General features: G+C 41.6%; 1 pseudogene; it reads right to left on the minus strand.

Moving 5' to 3' along the window:
* LOC144823060 (xaa-Pro dipeptidase pseudogene) overlaps positions 1-20,380 on the minus strand; it is a 46,147-nt pseudogene extending 25,767 nt beyond the window's left edge.
* Between the last annotated feature and the right edge of the window lie 2,255 nt (positions 20,381-22,635).

Genomic DNA, 22,635 nt, shown 5'->3' on the forward strand with positions numbered 1-22,635 from the left:
ATGGTATTTATTGATCAGTCTCTTTTCTCGTACAAGAGAAATGGATCGATATTATCGCAATACTTATGGTTAAGTAAAGTGCATACAATAAAAGCAGAAGTATAAAATAATACTGTAAAAACATTTATATGGTTTCTAAGCCATATGCAGGTTTAAAATGGATAAAATATATATATACATACACATTTGACTAATCGTACTCAACTGGTGTTTCTAACTACGCCTACCCCGGTGTACCTGACCTAAGCCTAATACGTGGGCGGGAATAGAAAGTAGCAGTTTAAGTTAAGTTTGTTTTGCCAAGTGACTGACTCAAGAATTCTCTGCGAGGGGTTATTCAGTTCTGTACCTGGAATCTAGGATGAATGAGGGATGGTATCTCTCGTCTCTGGTCTCGATATTCCAAGCTGCCTGCGAGGGCTGCTCGGAAGCGCCGGAGCTGGATTTCTCGGCAGGAGAAAGCAGCGTCTCGTTTTCGGCGGGGCTGCGCCAGCGGGGTCTGCTCTGCTCTGGGCTTCGGCAAGTCTGGCTGCTCCGATCTCGTCACCACCGCGTGTGTTTGCATAGGGCAATATCGGTAATATTTATACCTTTAAGGTGCCGGGATTGACGTAAGGATGGACATAGATACGTCAATAAGGATGTCATACGACTTGGTCGTTAGCACATTCTTTTGCTGAAGTTCTCGGTGAAATCAAAACAATGGCCGCAGGGTTTTTCCCAGGTTGTCATAGGTTTGATTTGTTTTGAGAACTCCGTATGCCTTATCAGGGGCTGGAGGAATATCGCTTGTCTAATTAGATGGCAAGCGTTATGACCTAATCAGATAACACGTTCCTGTGCCGTAGTGTGGCTTAATCAGATAACGGTTTCTGCATCATGGGGGTTTTCTGCCTCATGGGATGGCTGCTAGTTAACTTGTTAACCAGAATAGGGTCAGGAATAGGGGGATCGATACAGAACCTATAGGAATACATCACACCCACTCCACGCTAACTATGGACATATTTACGAATCTAGGCATAGTACAACATACTGTAGAGTATTATGTATACCTCACCACCCCAAAATACATAAAATGCATTTTGAAATTATCAAATATACGGAAAAAGCAGTCACATGTATTATATGCACTCAAGCTGTAGAATAATGCTAAGGTAATCACGCATTTGTATACATTATTGCTAATTGGTATATGAGAATTTACACATGAAATGGCTCTAAATACAGAAGAAAGGTTCGAGACCATTCCATCACAGAATAAAATAATTATGAACATACCAGCGGGCAGCTAATGTCTAAAAAGTATCTAAAAATAGAAATTTTAGTTCTCTAAGAATAGTTCTTACTTTAAGCAGAAGATAAGTGTCCCGAAAAATCGTAAAAATATTTTGGGGCTGCTGAAAAAATTGCTGTCCGTGAACTGGAGGGAAAATTGTTCATGGTATTCTGTTATTAAAGTTGAAGGCCAAATTCAGGGAACGCCGTGTGCGAGCTTGCTCAAAAGTCTCTATTTCTGTTCTGGTGAGAACATCATATCATTTAGACTGTCGAAAAAGCTGTCAACAGCTTCCTGTGAGAGTTCCACTAACTCGGAAAAGGATGTAACCATGCATTCATGCGCATGATTGTCTCCATTGACGTTTTGATTAATATTGCTGACAGGAGGTCGTACCTGATCGATGCTGCTTTCATCTTGAACTTCACTACCCCTTAATCGTAGTGGTGAAGATTCCACGAATGCCGTCATCAGGATTGGTAGCCGTTGAGGGCAGCACAAAGCATGAGCCTTTATCGGACTCAACAATGTTTCTGCATCCATTGGCGCATCTGATTGTAGCGTCAGACAGGTGTCCAACACGCATTCTTCTCCGCATAGCAGGCACCTTAATACAGGTAAAACACATCGATGCCACATTGGTCGAAATGAAAGAAACCAAGTCATGTTCAGGTCTCTGAGCCGGGAAAGTCCCAGGATTTTTGATATCCGGTCCCGGTATCCAATGGCTCGGATTGTTTCTTCCCTTGTCGCAGGTGTTTTGTCTGTGACACGGTTTGCCATAACGAAATATAAGGACTAGGAATAGGATTCCTGCAATTAGTCCTAAAATGAGGGGAAATCCGCCAAAAATCGAATGGACGAAATCTGGAAAAATACCCAGTATGGCTTTGAATGGTGTTAATGCCATCGAAAATACTGTCTTAAATACTTTTGAGACTCCACTGGTATCAGAAATATTTAAGATTTCATTCAGGATTTCTGCGAAATGTATGGGGGAATTAGTTGATAACAATGAGTGAATCTCTGCAGTCGTCCTTGCGACTAGGAGATCATACGTTTCTTTGGATGACTTGAGCCTGGTTGGCGTCTGAAGAAGCACTGTTTTCATTCTGCTTAAAGTGTCTATTCGAATAGAAGTAATTTTCAAGTTGGGCCATGCCCTTGCCTCCCTGTCTGGAAAGGAGCTGGGGAACAATAAGCGTCCACAGCACTTGACCTTCGCAGTCGTAGTTACGAGATAAGGAGTCCCGGGCATAAGACTACAACATCTGTGATCCACAATTAGAATGTAACTCCCATTGTAGAGTCTTTGAAAGAATGGTTCTATCTTTGTTGCAGGTGCGCCTAGCTGGTGACATGAAAGGTTATTTGAGTTCCCTTCACAGGCTCCATGCAAACTAATTCCATTACACAGAAGTGTACCGCTTAGTGACATCGCACAATTATTGCCACTAAGAAACACTTTCTGTCCTTTATTACTGACACATGCATGTGAATAGGGCAAGTTCCATGTTGTCTTAATGTACCCTTTTCCCAATTTTTCGTACATGCCAGCCTGTATATATTTTTGGCAGTATTGAAACCTGAAGGTTGATATTGGAATATTAATTATTCCATGTATTATCCATTCACTGACAGGTCGTTCTGACATTGTCACTGGTAATCTCTCGAGTTTCTCAATGCTCAGGATTGTATAATCAGCACCCTTTTGTGCCATACTGATTTGTTTATCAGTAAGGTTAAAGATATTGAATAGTGACGTTGTGTTGATTAAACGCCAAGGCACATAGCCTGAACGCAGATTTTGTAACGTCCAGCCAAGCTGTACAATAGAACGCAATTGAGACTGACCGTGTTGTAACAACAGTAAGTCTTGCGATATTATGTCGATTGCTGAAGACACAATGCTGTCCAAAGAAAAAATTCTGGAGGACAGAGTCATTAACCCATTGTCCACTACAGAAAGTGATTTTTCCAAATTAATACGGTCAATTTCCCGTATTCTTTCTGCTGTCTCAATTTGAGTCACCTTCCAGGCCTCGTTGTATGCTGCATATACAGAGGCTGCTATGAAGAGTTTTTGACGCTGTTTGCGTGGTCCCATAATGAAATCACGCAAGTCAGCACCATCAGTAAGTAAAGTTAGGTGTTGCTTAATTTCTGTCAGTGTGGAAGTTTGTAGCCATTGAAGGCATAATTTGCCCACACTGTAGGTTGTTATTATCCCTGGGTGTTGTCTTTGGGAATATCTAGGGTCTGGCCTGGTCAATTTGAACCCCTGTGTTTTGTTCAGGAATCTGTCTTGACAGTTATTAGTATCTGTGGGCCAGATCAACCACTGTTTCCAATCTGGATGTGTTCTGTTTTGGTTTAATACATAATTTACGTCTATCTCTTCATCTGTAGAGCTATTGCTGTTCATTTTTGGTTTCGGAATAGACGGTTTATTTAAGTCTTTGATTTTGGCTAGGCCAAGACAGGTAGTTTGTTGAACAGTGTCATTTAAAAATATAATTTGTTCTGGGATCATGCAGGCTCTAAACAATGATTCTATACCTTGTACTTGCCATTCTTTTGTACCCCAAACACTTTTTACTTCAACATTTTTGTCCCAATAATCAAAACCAAAAGTATTCATTTGTTCAAAAAATGAGTCTGAATATATCAATTTCGTGTTTGTTATCATGGTCTTTGTCCCTGTCTTATTTGACAATTTGAAATAAAATGTTTCAGCACTACTTGTGTTAAAACCTGAAAAGTATGGATATTTGTCATAAAAGGTTCTTGAGCTTCCTTTTGGAGGGGTTGCACAATGTTCCCATTGATTATAATTTAAAACATTTCTAGGTTGTGCAGATTTATGTAGAAAATGGTTACCATAGTGGTTGTAACAGTACATACTATCATAATTTGTCGAACCCTGCAAATAATCATGTTTGGTAAATTTAGCAGACATCACTAAGTCAGACATCATAATATTTATACTTTCAAAGTCCCAATCATCAGCAAATGAGCTTGGTTTTACAAAGTCACTCAACGAGATCTTAATTTGGTGTGGATATTTCAGGATCTCAACCGGACCATACATTTCGTAGTCAGTGTTGTCCCATGCTACCCCACCTGGTATAGGATTGGCTGTGAAGTTGACTGAAGAAAGTTCTCTTTTCTCGACGTGTGAAGATGTGTGTGGCTTGAGGATTAAGTTGATTTTCTGACTTGCTGTGTCCATTTTAGCATATTTTCCCTCAATGAAGCGTCCCAAAGTTAGTACCATGATGAGCCAAAGTATGAGGATAAATGCACCGAAGCCCACCCAAAATTCAATCCATGGAGAAATCAGATAGGTTTCTTTCAGGTGTTTCAAAAGTTCTTTAGCTTTATATTTAAAGGTTTTTGATGATGGCTGTGTTTTTGATTCACTTAGGTCTTCAGAGGAATCATCGAAGTTTATGAAGTAGCCGGATGCAGTTCTGTCAATTGTTCCAATTGCTTCAGGATTACTATTTCTTGCATATTCGTTTGTTACTTAATTGTAGGTCGGTGTGTCTCTACTAAATGTTTTTATTTGGGTTGTTAGAGGTCTGAGTTCCAATGCATTGTTGCATAGTCCTTGTTGTTGTTCTGTAGGCGTTTCGAATGTGATTAGCCTCTTAGTTTGGACCTCTGTATTTGTAGCAAACCTTGGTGTTCTACTATTTATCGGGAGTCCACTTGGCCTACTATTTGTTATCGGCCACATGATTGTGGTTTTACCAGGTCGATGGATACAACTCGGTTCTCCTTTTTACCAGCAAGTGGCGGTAGTACAACTGATCTTGTCCCGATGATAGACAAGACAGGAACTGCTTTTCTGTAAGAAGGCCCAAATTCCTTCTTTACCGCGATCTTTTCTCTGACTAGATCCCCGACTTTTGGAATCCAGACAGGTCTTGCTGGGACAGGTGGTGGTTCTTCAGTGGTTGTTGGCTGCTGTTTCAACTTTATGTTGCTCAGGTCTTTTCTTGTTTCGTTTAAGTCCTGCAAAATAGCCAAACGATCTTTGATATCAAAGCTTTTTTCCTTCACCACTGAAGTCTGACTGTCGAGGTCTAAGACTAACATCCTAGTTCCAAATAATAATTCGTACGGACTGAATCCCTTCAGAGAATTTCTTGGCAGGTTATTTAGACTACGTTGGACACTTATTAGATGTTTGACCCACCCAGCTCCCGAACCTAATATCCTTTCCGTTATAGATAGCTTTATGCCTTGGTTTTTTCTTTACACCATCCCGTATCCCTCAGGAAGGAAGTGAGAAGAATCCCGCTATGCTATGCTCATTTGGCCGAGCTTTCCCACAAGCTTGAGGGCTAAAGTGAAAACATTGGTCAAACGTAGCATGCTCCTAGCGTATATGCCATTTAGACTCGCAAATCTTTGTATAACAGTCCAGACGTCAGCCGAGTGCTGGGGATCTACATTATAAGTGGAAACTAGCCTGGATAATGTTATTCGGACGCTTTGCTTTTTACTGTCGATTCTTTCTGGAGTGAAACGCCAAGGTAGTATACCGTTTCTCTCGCCACTGCGATCTCTGTTGCAGTCCGGGCATTTTTTTACAAAAATGTCATGCTGCAGGCTCATGCCTGGCCACCAGTACACTGATTGTAGTTCTTCCAGAGAATCTTTTAGTTTGAGGTGTCTGAGACCCTCGCCTATGTGTGCGTCTACAATTAACAAAGTTCTCCTATCCATGTTTGGAATTACTCTATCCCCCACTCCAGGGATTCGAGCAAAAGGGACGGAGTTTTCATCGATTATGTATGTATAATTGAGTGGATAGTTGATCGGTAGTGCTGAGCAGTCGCCTTTTGATGACGTTTTCACCGCCAGCACTGTTTCACCGTCAATGTATTTTATTGTACGCTTTTTCCTAGCTACGGAAGCCGATTCAGTTGCTACCGCTGTGGCTTTCTCAGCCAATGAATTCCCTGCAACGTGAACGCCATCACGCTGATGACTCAGTGAGTGTGTCACGTGAGTCTTTGGTAGTTCTTTTTGTAACAGAACTATTTGTTCCCAAAGCAGTTTTTGCTTTATTGTTGCACCTGTGTCATCTTTGTAACCGTTTTGAATCCATTTCTGCAACTCATTGTTATATGATTTGACGCAGTAATATGAATCGGACACTATTAGTGTCGGGAATTCGTGATCCGCATTATCTAGCGCCATTTTCAATGCTATTATTTCAGTCTGTTGTTCTGAATTAGTTTCTACTGAGTGTGTTTTTGTTAATAGAGGTCTTAATTTACCTCCGCGCCACACTTCTTTTGTAATCTCACATGTGGGGTTGTATGCTTGTTCTCCCTAAACGGAGGGTTGAGCATGTCCGTCTGTATAGATTACACAAGCGTACTGTCGTAATGGCAGAATGTCGGCTGGCAGAGGGAATATTCTTTCATATTCTAGATTTTTTAATTCCTTTAGTTCAGGATCAAAGTAGTAGTATACTTTGTCCGTTGTAATTGAATTCACCCATTGTATCCACTTTGGATTCAATGCTGTGGTTGGTAAATTACACGGGGTTGTTAATGCCTCAAAGGCTGATTCTGCTGTTATGACTGTGATACGTCTACCGTCAGCTTTATCTTTTTCTTTAGCTATTGCGGCTTGAACTGCATGAACAATGTTTTCTTTAATGCTGAATTTCTTTTCAGCTTCTGTGTACAAGTGTGACTTGAATGCAATTGGTACCTTTTCTCCCTCATTAGAGGTCAGGTATGTGAATCCGCATCTTCCTGGGATGACTCGAATCACAAGATTGCGTGTGTTATCACGTGTTTCTAATTTTATTTTAATTAACATGTCTGTTTGTAAGGATCTCAAAATTTCTGTGTGTGTTTGAGTCCAATTGGTTCTTTTAAATTCAGGTTTTATTAGATCATAAAGGGGCTTGACCCTTTCTGCGTAATTTGCAATGTATGTACTTCCGAAATTTAGGAAGCCTAGAATTGACTGTAGGTTTTTTAGTGTTCTAGGTGCTTGGAGTACGGCACATTTCTCTAGGAAATTGTCAGCCAGGCTTTTGCCTTCACTTGATAATTCATATCCTAAGAACAGGACTGTTAGATGGGCAATTCTAGATTTTTTAAAGTTGAATTTGTAAACCTCTGCTGCGAACCCAAGTATTATGGTGTTCACTCTCTTCAAGTGAGTATCCAAGTCATCATCTGTTAGGTATATGTCGTCGACATAAGATAATGCCTCTTCGTCATATGTTTGTAATAATTCTGTTACTCTCGCTGAGAATACTCCTGGGCTGTTCTTGTACCCCTGGGCTAACCGACAGAATTGTTTTTGAGTGCCATTTATTGAGAACGCAGACAAATATCTGCTCTCTGGTGATATGTTTTGACAAAAGAATCCATTAGAGATATCTAATGTTGTTTTGTATTTTTTGCGCACTATGTTATTCATTAGTGCAGCACTATGTGAGTTTTGCACTGCAAAAGTTTTGCAACATGAGTTAAGGTGTCGGTAATCCAAGACTAGACGATATGAATTGTCTGGTTTGGAGACCGGAAACAAAGGGTTGTTCATTTGTGAGTTGCAAGTTTCAATCACCCCCTGGTATTCTAATTGATCTAAGATTTCTTTTACCTGTTTTTTAGCTTCTTGCTTAATTGGGTACTGTCTTTGTGCAGTAGGTTGTGATTTTAACTGGATTTTGTGAGGAGGAGAGTCCTCATCCCATCCTACATGATTTTTATATAAAGCAGGAGCTTGAGCTACTGCCCACTTTCTAGCAAGTGTGTATTTTTTATGAATTGGGATATGATTTGAGAAGGCAGGCATAATTATTTCTTCGCCATGAGGGCAGTCCCTGACAAACTCTGGTGGCCAGTCTTTTTCAGCTAGAAGGATGTCATAGCCCTTGGAGAGATTATCCCAAAATAGGCCCCTTATTTTTCTAGTCTTATCCCCTTCTATACGTAAAGTTATTTCATATATTTTGTGAGGTTTGCTAACTCTGGTGTCTGCAGTTTCCACTTGAAGGTATTCATTCGTGTCCACTGTCTCCAGATGATTCATAAGGACTTTGCGAGCTATGCTCACTTCTGCTGCGCTGTCTAGTATTGTCTGAGCCTATTCTCCGTTTTTCAGTTGTGTCCTCAGTATTCTCGGCATTGTTAACTATTTTAATGCTGGCTACCTTCTTTTTGGAAATTGTAATTTCTTTTTTAGATGAGCAGGTTCCTTGTCTTTGGACTTGGCGTGCTCTTCTCTTTGTTCTGATCGTCCTCTTCTTTCCGATTTCTGCGAGGAAGTCTGAAAAGATTGAGAGGGACGTGTATCAATGTCTTGATATCTATCAGGCTTCTTTATATTATCCCTATTTCTAAGGTTATATCTTTTCCCAGAGGGGTCACTTTGGGGTGACCTGTGTCTTAGGTTCGGAGATCTTTCTCTCCGCCGAGGAGACCTTCCTCTGGACTGGAATTTCTTTTCTTTAGGATTGGATTGTTTGTTTCCATCCCAGCTCTTTTTTTGTGATGTTGAATTATTATTAAAAAATATTTTTTCAGGACTTTCAATCAGTTGTGGTTTTACTGGTATTCCACCTAAACTATCTCTACCTAGTTCCTCATAGGACTTTTCTATGATTCTGGCAATTTCAGCTGGTTGGTCTGCTATATCCGTCTCTTTTAACCTCTGGCGGATCGCCACGTTTGCTGCTTCTCCCTTGATGTTAGCTAATAATATAGCCGAGACCTGCTTGCAGTCTTTTAGTAATTTCATACCAAGAGTTAAAGCGGGTTCTGGACCGTATTCATCTTGAATTTGTTTTAGCACATCTGGTATTACCGAGATGGATGGAACACCATGCGTTTTTGTGTAGATGGAAGCAAAGACTGTACCCCAAGTGTCACAGTCCTCCACGTGTGGTGCGATTCCCATTGGAAGACAGATAGTCAGAATCCTGTGTTTTTCTAATGGGGTGGTGTCTGGAAACACCGCCTCTATTTGGGTGATTTTTTGTGCTAACCAGAATGGTATTTGTTCCCGTTTAGCTGGTACTTTACCCAGGCAGGATTGTATGTTCTGTGGTGTAATTTTATTTGTGTTCCCCTGATGAGGGGTCAGCTGTGTAATTTTAATTGCTGGTTGGATTGTTGAAGTCCGCATTACATACTGGACTAATTGTCTATGTAACTTTATTAATTGTTTCAGCTGTGTTAACAGCTCTGGTGCAGGCATTCTTTCAATGTCTGGATGTGGTGTGTATCCGGCTAGGACCGGCCACGTTGCTCCTGGTCTACCTAAGGGACCGAGCCTGGTGATGTGATTATTGTGTTTTAGGGCGCCATTAAACAAGAGGAGGTGCTCTTGAAATTTAAGTGGTACTTCCACCTCCTCGAAAGGAGTGTACTCCTCAGGAGGTTCCTCTGTTTTGTAGTAGTGGAAGACCTTTGTTACAGCATTTGCTGCTGGAAAGTGTATCCATGAATAGAACACCTCTGTCTGCCGATATTCGTGTGCCTCTATTACGAATATGACTGTGCCACCTCTAGGTGTCAGTCCATTTTCTATAAGTTTTAAAATTATAGATTTTCTTGTGTTGACCGGGATGAGTATTATATCCGGGTCTGCGTCTTGCATAGCAGTATCAGCTGCTACGAGTTCAGCTGCTATTCTAGCTGCCTCCCTTTCTCCTTCACTGTCTGACATTGTACTGTCCAGAAGGTTATTTTGTTTGTTTGCAGATCATGTTCTTATGGAAACAAAGATTAGATGCACAATATTTTGGAACAGTGTATCCTTCAACGTTGACTAAACCAAGAACCATACATAGGAGTTTCCTCCTGCGAGGTCTGGCGGATATTACCTCTCAGCCACTCCAGACGTCTTTGGAGTATTATGGGAAAAAGGGGGTCTGAGTGAAAAAGCACGACTGAGTTACTCTAAATGTCTTACGTTAGTTTTATCGCCTTATCCAAACACGTTGGGCGCCATGTAGTGTAGTTCCTATTATCCCAATAGGCTTTGCGCATTGGAATAATACCTTCAATAGTATAGGCCTAGACCAGACGTTATCTAGGTCTACTACTGTCGATATTAGACTTAAAGTTTTGGGTTTGCCAGCTACCTCAGAGTTCACTAGAAACTTTCTCGAATAGGCAAGGAGGAGTTGAACCTCCCTGGATAGACAAGAAGGGATTTAGTTTCTGACAACCATAGAACATGACAACTTTGCTCTCCCCTAATCAAGAGTGTATCTCTAGAGTCGTGTGAAAACAAAAGACGACTTATTTTACTCAGTCAGTACGTGCATTCTTAGTCTCACCAGATTGTAGAGAAAAGGAAGAGACGTGCGTGTTCAATAAAAGATGGTATTTATTGATCAGTCTCTTTTCTCGTACAAGAGAAATGGATCGATATTATCGCAATACTTATGGTTAAGTAAAGTGCATACAATAAAAGCAGAAGTATAAAATAATACTGTAAAAACATTTATATGGTTTCTAAGCCATATGCAGGTTTAAAATGGATAAAATATATATATACATACACATTTGACTAATCGTACTCAACTGGTGCTTCTAACTACGCCTACCCCGGTGTACCTGACCTAAGCCTAATACGTGGGCGGGAATAGAAAGTAGCAGTTTAAGTTAAGTTTGTTTTGCCAAGTGACTGACTCAAGAATTCTCTGCGAGGGGTTATTCAGTTCTGTACCTGGAATCTAGGATGAATGAGGGATGGTATCTCTCGTCTCTGTTCTCGATATTCCAAGCTGCCTGCGAGGGCTGCTCGGAAGCGCCGGAGCTGGATTTCTCGGCAGGAGAAAGCAGCGTCTCGTTTTCAGCGCGTCAGGAAGGCGGGGCTGCGCCAGCGGGGTCTGCTCTGCTCTGGGCTTCGGCAAGTCTGGCTGCTCCGATCTCGTCACCACCGCGTGTGTTTGCATAGGGCAATATCGGTAATATTTATACCTTTAAGGTGCCGAGATTGACGTAAGGATGGACATAGATACGTCAATAAGGATGTCATACGACTTGGTTGTTAGCACATTCTTTTGCTGAAGTTCTCGGTGAAATCAAAACAATGGCCGCAGGGTTTTTCCCAGGTTGTCATAGGTTTGATTTGTTTTGAGAACTCTATATGCCTTATCAGGGGCTGGAGGAATATCGCTTGTCTAATTAGATGGCAAGCGTTATGACCTAATCAGATAACACGTTCCTGTGCCGTAGTGTGGCTTAATCAGATAACGGTTTCTGCATCATGGGGGTTTTCTGCCTCATGGGATGGCTGCTAGTTAACTTGTTAACCAGAATAGGGTCAGGAATAGGGGGATGGATACAGAACCTATAGGAATACATCACACCCAAAGGGTGTACATAACCTTTCAGTTCACTTCTGGCATTGTTGTCTAGGTTGGTGGGGGGGAGAAGGTATGAATGTTTCTATATTCATTTATCAAAAGTATCCCATTGAAAAAGTCTGTAAAAATACACTGATGCAATCTGATGTACTAAGGTGAAACAGTTCTGCAGTTTAATTAAATACCCTTTTTAAATTTACTTTATCAGATTTTATACACTTGATGCAAGATTCAATTAACATTTAAAGAAATGCTTGCCTGTTTATTTAACATCTTTTTTAAAAGTTTAGTGAAGTAGAGTAAACAGCCCAGTGCTTCAGTGAACCACGGGGCTGCATGTAAAGGTCAGGAGGGTCACTGCTCTAACACCAGTAAGGGTCCAGGACCAGGGAGCAGCGGCGGCCCCTCCATTAGGATTGGGGAGCGCTGCCCCCCAGCCACCACCTGCAAATAAAACGACAATCAAAGAAGTCTTAAACCTGTTTTCTTTTAATCCCCTGGACCTGCCCTTAGGACTCTGACGAGTCTTGGGGGCAGGACCAGAGGGATGACGCTGTGGTGGGGGAGTGGTGGGCACTCCCTTCACTGCACATGAGGATTTGGTCGGCCGTTCCAGGCCGGCCAAACCCTCATGCACAGAGAAGTTTTCTCCAGCCCCAACTGCCTTGCTGGGCGCCCAGTCTGCCTGGGAGCGCAAAGTCTCAGCACTCAGGCCAATCCTGACGCTGCTTTCATGCAGCGTCAGGAAGCAAGAAGATCGCAGTGGAGAGGAGGGCAGAGGCAGCGGCGATGAGGTAAGTTTATTTCATTTTTTATTTTGTCCCCGATCCCCCCGCAGCTGCTTCCTCTGGCCCACCCACCACTTTGGCAGGGGACGGGTCACTGCTGCCTGGGAGGCATCACTTGGGGGCTACGACATAGTCCAGCAGAGGCAAGCAGCAGGCTCCAGGCTACGTCCATTTGGAAATAGTAAGCAGGGAAGTTGCAGGGAGTGAGGCCCCTATTGCATTTTTTGCTGCTATTTTGAGGCACCTCATGTAAGTGGCATTGAGTAGTTTTGTAACCATATAACTTGTGATGGATGGTGAACTATGTTTTAATTATTCACGTTTTATTTTTGCAAATCACCCTATTAGCACAGAGGTCAGTTCACAAAAAGAGAATGGATTTGGTACAAGTCGGTGTGCAATTTGCAACCCCTTTTACAGAATCCATTCTTAGTAAATGTGGCTTTGTATATTTTGCAGCAACCTATTGTACACTCTTTATATTACACTTTTAAATTAATGAATTGCATATTCATGTTGTAGCACTGCACTAGGAAATACTTATTAAAAGTGATAGGGGCTTGTTTACAAGGCACTTGCGCCACTTTTGCATCATTTTTAACATGGGAAAAGTGGCGCAAAAGTGGCGCAAGGGGCTTGTAAATCTGCCCCATAGTTTTTAAACATGAACCATTTGTGAACTAAGAGCAGGAGCGGCCCATGCAGGTAAGAGTGGTGAGGCGTTGGGGCTGGGTTGGGGGTTTTTCCACAGATGACCATGAGAGAAAATTAAATAAATAACTATTTTTCTCACGTCATTGTCTGTCGAAATTTCCCCCTACCCGGCCCTACCGCCCCACCCCTCTTACCTGCACGGGCCACAGCTGACTAAGAAGCAAAGACAGTTGTCATGCACATGTCCCAGATTATTATAGAGGAACGTTAGTCTATTAAGTTTTGTACACCTGGTATTCTGAACTCACATATTTGAAAGTGCTTTATTAAGCAATAATGAAACACAAGCATTGGCTTTTGGGACCCTCTAAGTATTTAGTTATGCAGCACAAAATCCTTAGTGCAATAACATCAACTGTTGCATGGATAAAAACTTATTAGGTCCCAAAGGCGAGACCTAATGGCTATGCCAATGTTTTTTTTGTTATGGGGTGGCATAAATAACAGGAGGGTTAATTCCTGTTTGGTAACAGATTTGTGTTCTGGCTGACACCTTGTTCTGACATTCAGTCAGTTATTTAGGTAGTTAGTGAGAGTGATTTTCGAGAGTAATACAGTGAGAAAGAGTCAGTTAGTGAGAGAGTGAGAAAGTTAGTTAGTCAGTTAGTTAGAGTGAGAGAGTCAGTTAGTCAGTGAGAGAGTGAGAGTCAGTTAGTTAGTGAGAGAGTGAGCGTTAGTTAGAGAGTGAGAGTCAGTAAGAGAGTGAGAGAGTTGTTCAGTGAAATTGAGAGTGTTAGTTAGTTATTGATAGTTGCTTCACCCCTTGCTCTCCCTGTTGTTTCTATTGCCCTGATTGATTTAAAACCGCTTTTGCACGTTTTATTTTTAATTACCGATCTTACTTGGATCAGTAACTAAAGACAGAAAGTGTCCACGTATGCTACACAATTAGGCTGGCAGCTACGCAAAATATTTTTACATTTTACTTCAGCCATGCTGCACAGCATTGCTGACGCTGTGTAGCATGGTCACAAAACAATTGGCCAGACCTATTGGCTTTGCCAATGCTTGCTTGTGATGCACTTTCTATGATGCCAATTCCTATGATGCCATGTGTGATGTCATGCGCCGTGATGTCACCTGCATACTGCCTAACTAGGTTAGTCCCACCACTTTTTGTTTTTTGGGACTCGTGCCCTGACTATAAGCCAGAACGAACAACAAAGAATAACTGAGCATTAAAATGTAGTTCTCATTTGACCATTTTGCTTGTTCTTTTTAAAAAACTGAAACCTGGTCACTAGTGTAAGGGAATATTTACTCACTCCATAGATTGCATTTATAACGTTTCTAAACAATACCCCATCGTGACGTGGAGCACGGGTTGTTGCATGTGTACTTGTGAAAGCGGCCCAGAATGTAAAGAGCTGGTCGGAAAAGTATATATATATATTTTTTAAAACACCCACATGGACCAGTTAAAAGCACCTTCGGGGAAATTAACAGGACTAGTTTGAATTTGGCATAACAGAAACTGCATAGTAGCAGCGCCACGGGCAAGTGCTGGCATGTAGCAAGCATCACTTCACATTGTATTGGGGCGTGTTTTAACTACAAGTAAGAGACCGGAAAAAGACAAGCGACATAGCAGGACTTCCATGTTAGAATGCAATCGATTTAAAAATCAGACGTGGTTTGTTAGCATCAAAGTAGGCGCTAAAGGTAGAGTGCAGGCATTATAAGGGCTCGGCCTCACACGGTCCCATTTAACTGCTCCAAACGAAGCCTCTTTCACTTCTAAATGCAATTTAGGGGGAAAAAAATGTCACACAGACTCCTCCCACCCCTGAAGTTTCAAACAAAAGACATTAAAAGGATGTCCTGCGATCATGAAACGCCTCTATGACGTGCAATATTCTTATAATTTACAACTCGGGACGCTTGAACCCATATATGGGGCCCCCTGGAATTTCTTCTCGTTTAGAGGTTTAGCGGTGCTGATTAGATTGCAGAAACCTGTGGCTGATGGAACACTGATGACCTGAGGGATGTAAACCGTGGGCAGGATTTCGTTTTAGAGGAGAACTGCTCATAGCTTTTCACACATGGAATATAATAGAAACAAGTGATAACTTATTAGTGTGTGATCTGAAAATATGTTTACTGAACATGTTGAGTCAAAAAATCTGAGTCCCGCTGTTTCTAAGAAACTGGGTTACATTTTGCACAAACTATACGTTTCCCACTGCAGAAAAAGAGGTGCGCTCAGAGAGCTATAGCAAGCATTGGCATTAACTCACTAGAAGTGATTAAAAAACAAGCATTAGCCATGCAGCCATGAAGGTGATCGCATGCTGCCCACAAACGATGCGCTTAATGAGCCATGAAAAGGAAAGTCAGATGGCGGCTGTGAGCGTGCCCGCGTGCATATCAGCAAGCCTTAGACCACAAGCAAAAGCTTGTGGTCGCATTTCTAAAGCCCCCACTCACTAAATGTCTCGCCAGTCTAGCGCATGCGCTGGCTCAGGTGAGACCTAACAAAGGGCTTTACTGAAATAACATTTTTGCCTGAGACCACATAATTTAAGTGGTAAACCGCGATTTATCCAGGTTTTATGGTTTCATTTTGTTCACATCAGCCACAAAATGGGTATTTGTATTTTCTTTTTTATGTGAACACTTTATTTTTAACACTTTGAGCATTTCTCTGTAGTTTATATATAGTGCATTCTTTATGTGAGAACCAGTTACATTACACCAGGTCATATTACTTTTTTGAAGGCATGGAAACAGTACGTTGAAAAACCAACCAAAAAACCAACAAAAGGGTTTATGAGGCATTTTGCTCTTTTTACCTCGCCCCCATACTCACTACCTCATAGTACTCCGGTTCACAGCATCATCTTTTGTGCAGTTCAAGTACTGAAATCCTTGAAGTCATGGAAAACAACCAGGAGCATCATAGAAAGATTAGCTTCCTCATTATCTCCTCCTGTGAGGCAATGTTTTTTTGCCCATATGTTTACTCAAAAAGTAGCTCAGCACGCTACAAGTGGAAAGCTGTGCTGGTCTTCTGGGCATTCTTCAAAAGAAATATAGAGGCATACACGGCTTCCTGGCTCTCCTCACTCAAGCAGGAGGAGTGGAGGAGGAACGTGTCAAACAGTTACATTGTGGCATTGTTTAGCGAAACATCTTTGGGCAGGCTCTTACGTTAAAGCAAAGTATTTGCAGAGGCAACATAAAGCCTTTGTCTAAAACAACTCAGAAGAATAAATTTTCTTTGCATTTTCCAGGCTCCATATTGCAAAATTGCAGGCATCGCGCACATCAGCTGATTTTGCGGTAAAATTGTGATTCGTGAAATCGCGAAAAAATGGGGGTCTGTTTGTAAGTCCCTTCCTGAGTCTCAGCAAATACAAAACTGGACAACAATTAAAAACACAACTCACAGCGGGTATGCCCTCTGTCTGGCACTTCTGTGCCTAGCCCCACAAAATATATTGCTTGGGCGGTCCTGATTGCTATATATATATATATATATATATATATATATATATAGTAGAGGAGCTGAATTGAAAGTCTTCAGTTATCATCATAAACACAACTAATCTATAACAGCCAGATAATCAAGTCAAGTCAAGTCAAATAATCTTTATTCAGATAAGAATATCCAATAAAGCACAGTTCATCACCACCAATAGAAAATACAATGCAAATTTTTAAAACAAATAAATACACAATATCATCCAATACATATACAAAATTACACTGATAAAATCAGAAAAGAAGGTTGGATGGGCCTGCCAAATCTAGCAGCATTAATAACATAGTGCAAATTGTGAGGTTTGTACCAATGTGCAAAATCAGCAATATAACACAAATAAAGTGCGGTAACGTGCAATAAGACAAATAGTAATGCCTAATCTAGCAGCATTAATAACACAGTGCAATTTATGAGGTTTAGACCAATGTGCAAAGTTAGCAATATGTTATAAATAAAGTGCGAAAACGTGCAATATATCAAGCAGTAATGGGCATCAAGATATAAGTATAATTAAGCTAAAGCACCATTTACAATTTTACCAATACTAACAACTTTCATCAACGAAAATTTTTGTTTTAGACAATGCAAATAACCATCATAAAAACAAATTAAAAGGTGCATTGCACTAGGAAGTGCTACAAGGCTTTTTGGCACGTTAAAGTTCGTTCATGGAAGCACGTGAATGTACCGCAGCTTGTAAAAACGTGCTTGCGCGAAGAATCATATCGTCGCTTCCTAGCTCTAAAATTTCATGATATGCTAATTTAAAATCAGAAATAACCCGTGCCTTGAAATGGGGAATTAAATAATGTTTATTATATCTGGCATAGAATTTACAAAAGAATAAAAAATGTAACAATGTTTGTTTACTGCCAGTACCGCATGGAGAACACAACTTCTCAAGGTTGCTATTAAGTCCTATCGGAAAGCATAGTGAGTATTTTATGCTACCATCTCTGAGACGGAAAAGTAGTCTCCTTCTCCAACTCCCTATATTTTTCCTGAGATATTTCTGTGGCATATGATGTTGGTTGCTCAATACCTCCAGGAGGGGCATATATCTAACAATCGATGATTTATGGTGCTCAATATTTTCTCTTTCTTTACGGTACAAGTCATACAGTGCCCCCCTTAATGATTTTATGCTTGTACCATCTGTTGCTAGTGGGCGAAAGAAAATGTGCTCCAGCTTCAAACTGGCTAGGCTGTTTATAACTGCGCCAAGCCAGGGTATACTGCCACCCCTATCGCACTTGGGGCAATCTGTAATTATCTCTTGAGTTAAAATCGCAGCGGGATTCTGCCATATTTTTAGCCAGAATATGGCTGGACGGGACCTAATAAAGTCCTCCACATAATGTAGATTCAATTCTTTATGGCATATATAGTTTGGAGATGAGATTTGAGCCCCAAGAATTTTTCTGCAAAATTTGTTCTCTTCAATTTGGATCCCGCTGCAATTCACATGTCCCCAGACTTCGGCACCGTAAGCGGACGTTGATACACATTGCGATTTATATATCTGGAGTAAAGGTAGCACCACCTCTTCCTGTTTTGGCTGCCGAAGGCTGATAATAGAATTAACCGCTTTGGCAAATTTGCTGCTGCCAGGAGCTACATGGGCTTGCCAAGAACCTGATTATGAGAAAACTAAGCCCAGATAGGGGAAAGTGCTTGTGCATGTTAGGGATTCGCTGCCTGATGTTATAAAGTTAATGCGATGTTTTTGCGGCCCACACGACATTATATAGGATTTTTTAAAATTAGTGCAAAGGTCCAGATCTGCCATAAAGGACACAAACCCCGTGATTAAAGTACGAAGTGCGTTCGGGGTGCGGCCCATAAGGACCGCATCATCTCCGTATAAAAGCGCAGGGAACAGTTTACCATTAATTTTGGGTACATCACTAGTCAATTTGGACAGGGAGTTGTGTAATTCATTTATATAAAGGATAAAAAGTAGAGGGGCTAAGACGCAGCCTTGTCCAAACCCTCTACCAATAACGATGTCCCTGGAAACCTCCCCTTCATTACTTATCCTCACACGTGCCTTCAAATCCCTGTGCAAATACGCCAAAAAATAACCCAAGGCCTCATCCAACCCATAATTTAAAAGAATCTCCCATAAATACGATCTGTTAACAAAATCAAAGGCTGAGGTTAAATCCATAAAACCCAAGTAAAGTGGAGCTTTTTGAGCAATAGTATATTTACCCAGAATAACGTTTAAATTCAAGCACTGTTCGACAGTTCCAACATTACTTTTAAAACCCAGCTGACAGCAATTAAAAATGTGGTTGTCTTCAGCCCAATTCCTGATCTTATTAAAAACACACCAGCGAGGAGCGGAGGCATGCAGTTCTAGGCTTAGAGGCGGAGATCACGTCACTGGACATTCCAGGACCTAAAGGGTCCATCTGCCCCCTCCCTCCTATGGGGCCAATTTGACCTCATCTCAGGGTTTACAAGACTTAGCCAGACCAGGAGTGGAGTGTGATTATTTTCACCCCACCAAGTGGAACCCTCTCACCAGAGTGTGGTAAGAGTGGAGCCCGCTATATCAAGGTCCTGATGAATGCCGCGGACCCAGATGGGCCAACGGGCAGAAACACGGTGACCTCACTTACAGCGGTGGGGGGACACTAATATCCACATGACACTGGTAACCTTGTTTTAACTACCATATGGATGCCGGCACTATTAAAATATAAGCTGACACCCATAATGGCCTTTTAATTCACTTTCTATATATTATTTTGGGCCCCGACTTAGTTTAGAAGTGCATCCCTGTCATCAGGTGTATGCCCGCCCTCTATCAAACCAAGTTTTTAGAGGGCGAGGACTGGTCAATGATGATGTATGACACCAGGTGGTGTGTGAGACCAGTCCTTCACTTTTTGTGAGATGCCTGCACTCACAAGCTAACACTGCACTGACACTAGTAACACTAAGACTGGGAGCGGCTCATTGTGGTACACAGTTCATGTTGGAGGCTGCCGCCTACCAGTACCCCACGCCTCTGGTTCCCTCAGTCCAGATTTATCCGGCTCTTGTGGTTATATACTTATTAAAAACAACCCTGCCCAAAATCTTCAAAGTGTTGTCTATCAGGGAAATAGGGCGATAACAGCTGGGGTTGGATCTGTCACCCTTTTTAAAAATGGGCACGATAATGCTAGTCGACCAAGTGCTCGGGATAACTGTATTGGTCAAGTTGTTAAAAACATTGCATAAAAGAGGGGACGAATAGTGAGGTTCATGTTTTATAAGGCCGATTGGAAGTCCATCCGAACCTGGGACTTTATTCCCTATGCTTTGGTGTATGGCATCCTCGACTTCAATTATGGATATAGCAACCTTTAAAACTGGGAAGCAGGTATGACTGTTAGAGGTCATTGTAGGAGCTGTATAAATTCTGGCAAAGTGCTCCTCCCATGACTCACTGGTTATGTTGAAACTTATGGGAGTGATGTTCGATCCCATAGACCTCAAGGCTTTAACTTCCTTCCAGAATCCAGTTACGTCTATGAGTGAGGCAGCACTGGAGAGATTCTCCCAGCGTTCCTTCAGTATCTCCTCAGAGCGACGTTTGGTTGCTTTCTTATAGCATGCTCTTAGTGCCCTGACTAAAGTTATATCCCTGGGTTTAGCCGCGAATGCTCCACGCAGTTCTCTATTGGCCCGGGAACATGTACCATCGAATCATCTGGGATTCTTGCTCGAATTTGTAACCGGTCTTGAAATTCCATGTTTGATACCAGCACATAACCCAGTAAAGGCCTCAACAATCTCTGCACCCAGGGAGCTACTTGATAAACACGTCTCTACCAATAAGGGATATGATTTTATCATACGTGCAAATAGGGCTTTATTGTCTATGCCCTTCCAGATCACTCTGAGCTTGTCGGTGGATGCCACCAGATGTTTGGCCCCTATTTCCTTTTGGGTTATACATTTGGTAAAAAATCTAATAGTTGTTAAAATTTGGTTAAGATCACCCTGGCTAGTATATAAAACCTCAGCCTTAACTAAATAGTTTACCAATGAAGATGATATAAAAACATAATCTATTATGGATGAACAGCCGCGTACTCTGTAGGTAGGCAATGGACCCTTATCTGAATCAGCGCCAGCCTTTTCCATTACATTAATTAAATTGCGAGAGGATAAATGATTATAAAGTTCTTCCCCTCTTTTACATGGGTTGGCCCTGGCCGGGGCAATGGCAATATTAATAATACCACTATACAAATGTGCGTTAAAATCCCCACCTAGACAGATTCTGTCCAATTTGCCATACCTCTGCTCATCCTCTAATTTATCGATAAATTCAAACAAGTTAATAAAATTCCTATTTGGTAGTGATGTAAAATCATTATTATAAAAATTAATTAAACATACCGTGGCTCCCTGTGAATAGATCGTGGCTTGGAAGTTCTCATTGTTTGTCACCAGGGGTTTTATACTACTCCCAGCTGAGATCTTTATCCATGTGGAAACCCCCCCACATGGTCGACCTATTTTGGGACTGGGTACAATATTATTATAACATACAAATCCCTCAAGAAACAGTTTGTTTGTGCACCATGTCTCCTGGAACATCAGGATGTCGTAATTACTAACCAAATTAACCCACTCCGCTGAGTTCAGTTTAGATCTTAGTCCTGCGATATTCCAACTAAATACATTGATGTTGGGGTCTGGGGATCTGGATTCAGTAACAGCCGGACAGACCATTAAGGGTTCCACCGACCCTGGTGCAGTAGTCGATGGTTGATTCAATAGTCGGTCTTGGCTCTCCAGACCAGACAGAACGGTAAACCGATTCTGTGTGGTGTATGTTGGGATGGTAAAATTACGAGCTCCCCGGGGAGGTTTGTAGAAAAAACCCAGAGGTAGTGAATGTATAAGGGTTGGGGCAATGTTGTGATTCATTTGTGCTCGCAATAGCCATTTCACCAAGGAGGGGCATCTAAAGTTCACGACTATACAGTCACCTGTAATATTCTTATCTGAGGGTCCCACCCATCCTACACATCGCACCATTAAAATTTCATTGGCATTCACCATCCCTAGTCCCTTATGCTTCGATAACCAATCGATACTCTTATTCTTGAGTTGTTCCCAGGACTCAATTTTATCTTTCTTCAGGGGAGGTATGCCAGCTAAAATTACAACGTAGGGACAAGCCTCAGGTGGTAAGTGAAGGACTTCTTCAGATGGGCTCTTAACCTGTTTTTCAAAAGTAGGGGTGTTATTCAAGACAATATGTATATTCATGGGAACGGGGGCTAACGTCACAGGAGTAGCTGATATAGAATTACGGAACAAACTATTGCTAGTGGTCCTGTTGTCAAAAGCTGCATTTGACAAGGGCAACGAACTAGGAGTAGGAATAGGAAACAAACTGTTCTTAGAATTACCACACTCATCACATGCATTTTTAATACTTAAGGGCGTACGGTCACCGCTCTCCTTTGGCATGCCCTGGTCAATTGTCTCCATTATTTTTGAATGCTGTTCCCCCCTAATTTTATCAACAATAGTAGCTCCTTTTTTTTAACATCCTGTTTCTTAACCAGGTTTTCCAATCTGTCCAGACGTTTAAAAAGGGCATTAAATTGTTTATCTACTAAGTTTTTTAAACGATCATAAACAGAGTCCACTATAGTGTCAATTAGGGTATCACTCGACCTTCCATGTGTGCCATTTGCTATTATATGTTCAGTTGGGTATGGATAGAGTTAAGTACAGCTTCTGATGTAGTCAAGTCTACAGTGCAATCATTTATTTGCGCAGTAGGGCTAGCAGTCACACCAGTGGTCCACGACTCCAAATACTCAAGGGTGTCGGTTAGGTTTTTAGGCAGGGTGGCTGTTTCCTCTTACTGCTGGTAATTTTTGACGTTCCTCTCTTCCTTTTCTCCCCCACTGCTTTGGTGACCAAGGCCGAATTACCACTGCTGACATTGACTTGAGGCCCTAATTGGCAGTCAAAAATGTCC

The sequence above is a fragment of the Lissotriton helveticus genome, chromosome 3_1 (genome assembly GCF_964261635.1).
Source record: "Lissotriton helveticus chromosome 3_1, aLisHel1.1, whole genome shotgun sequence".
Taxonomy (NCBI): Eukaryota; Metazoa; Chordata; class Amphibia; order Caudata; family Salamandridae; genus Lissotriton; species Lissotriton helveticus.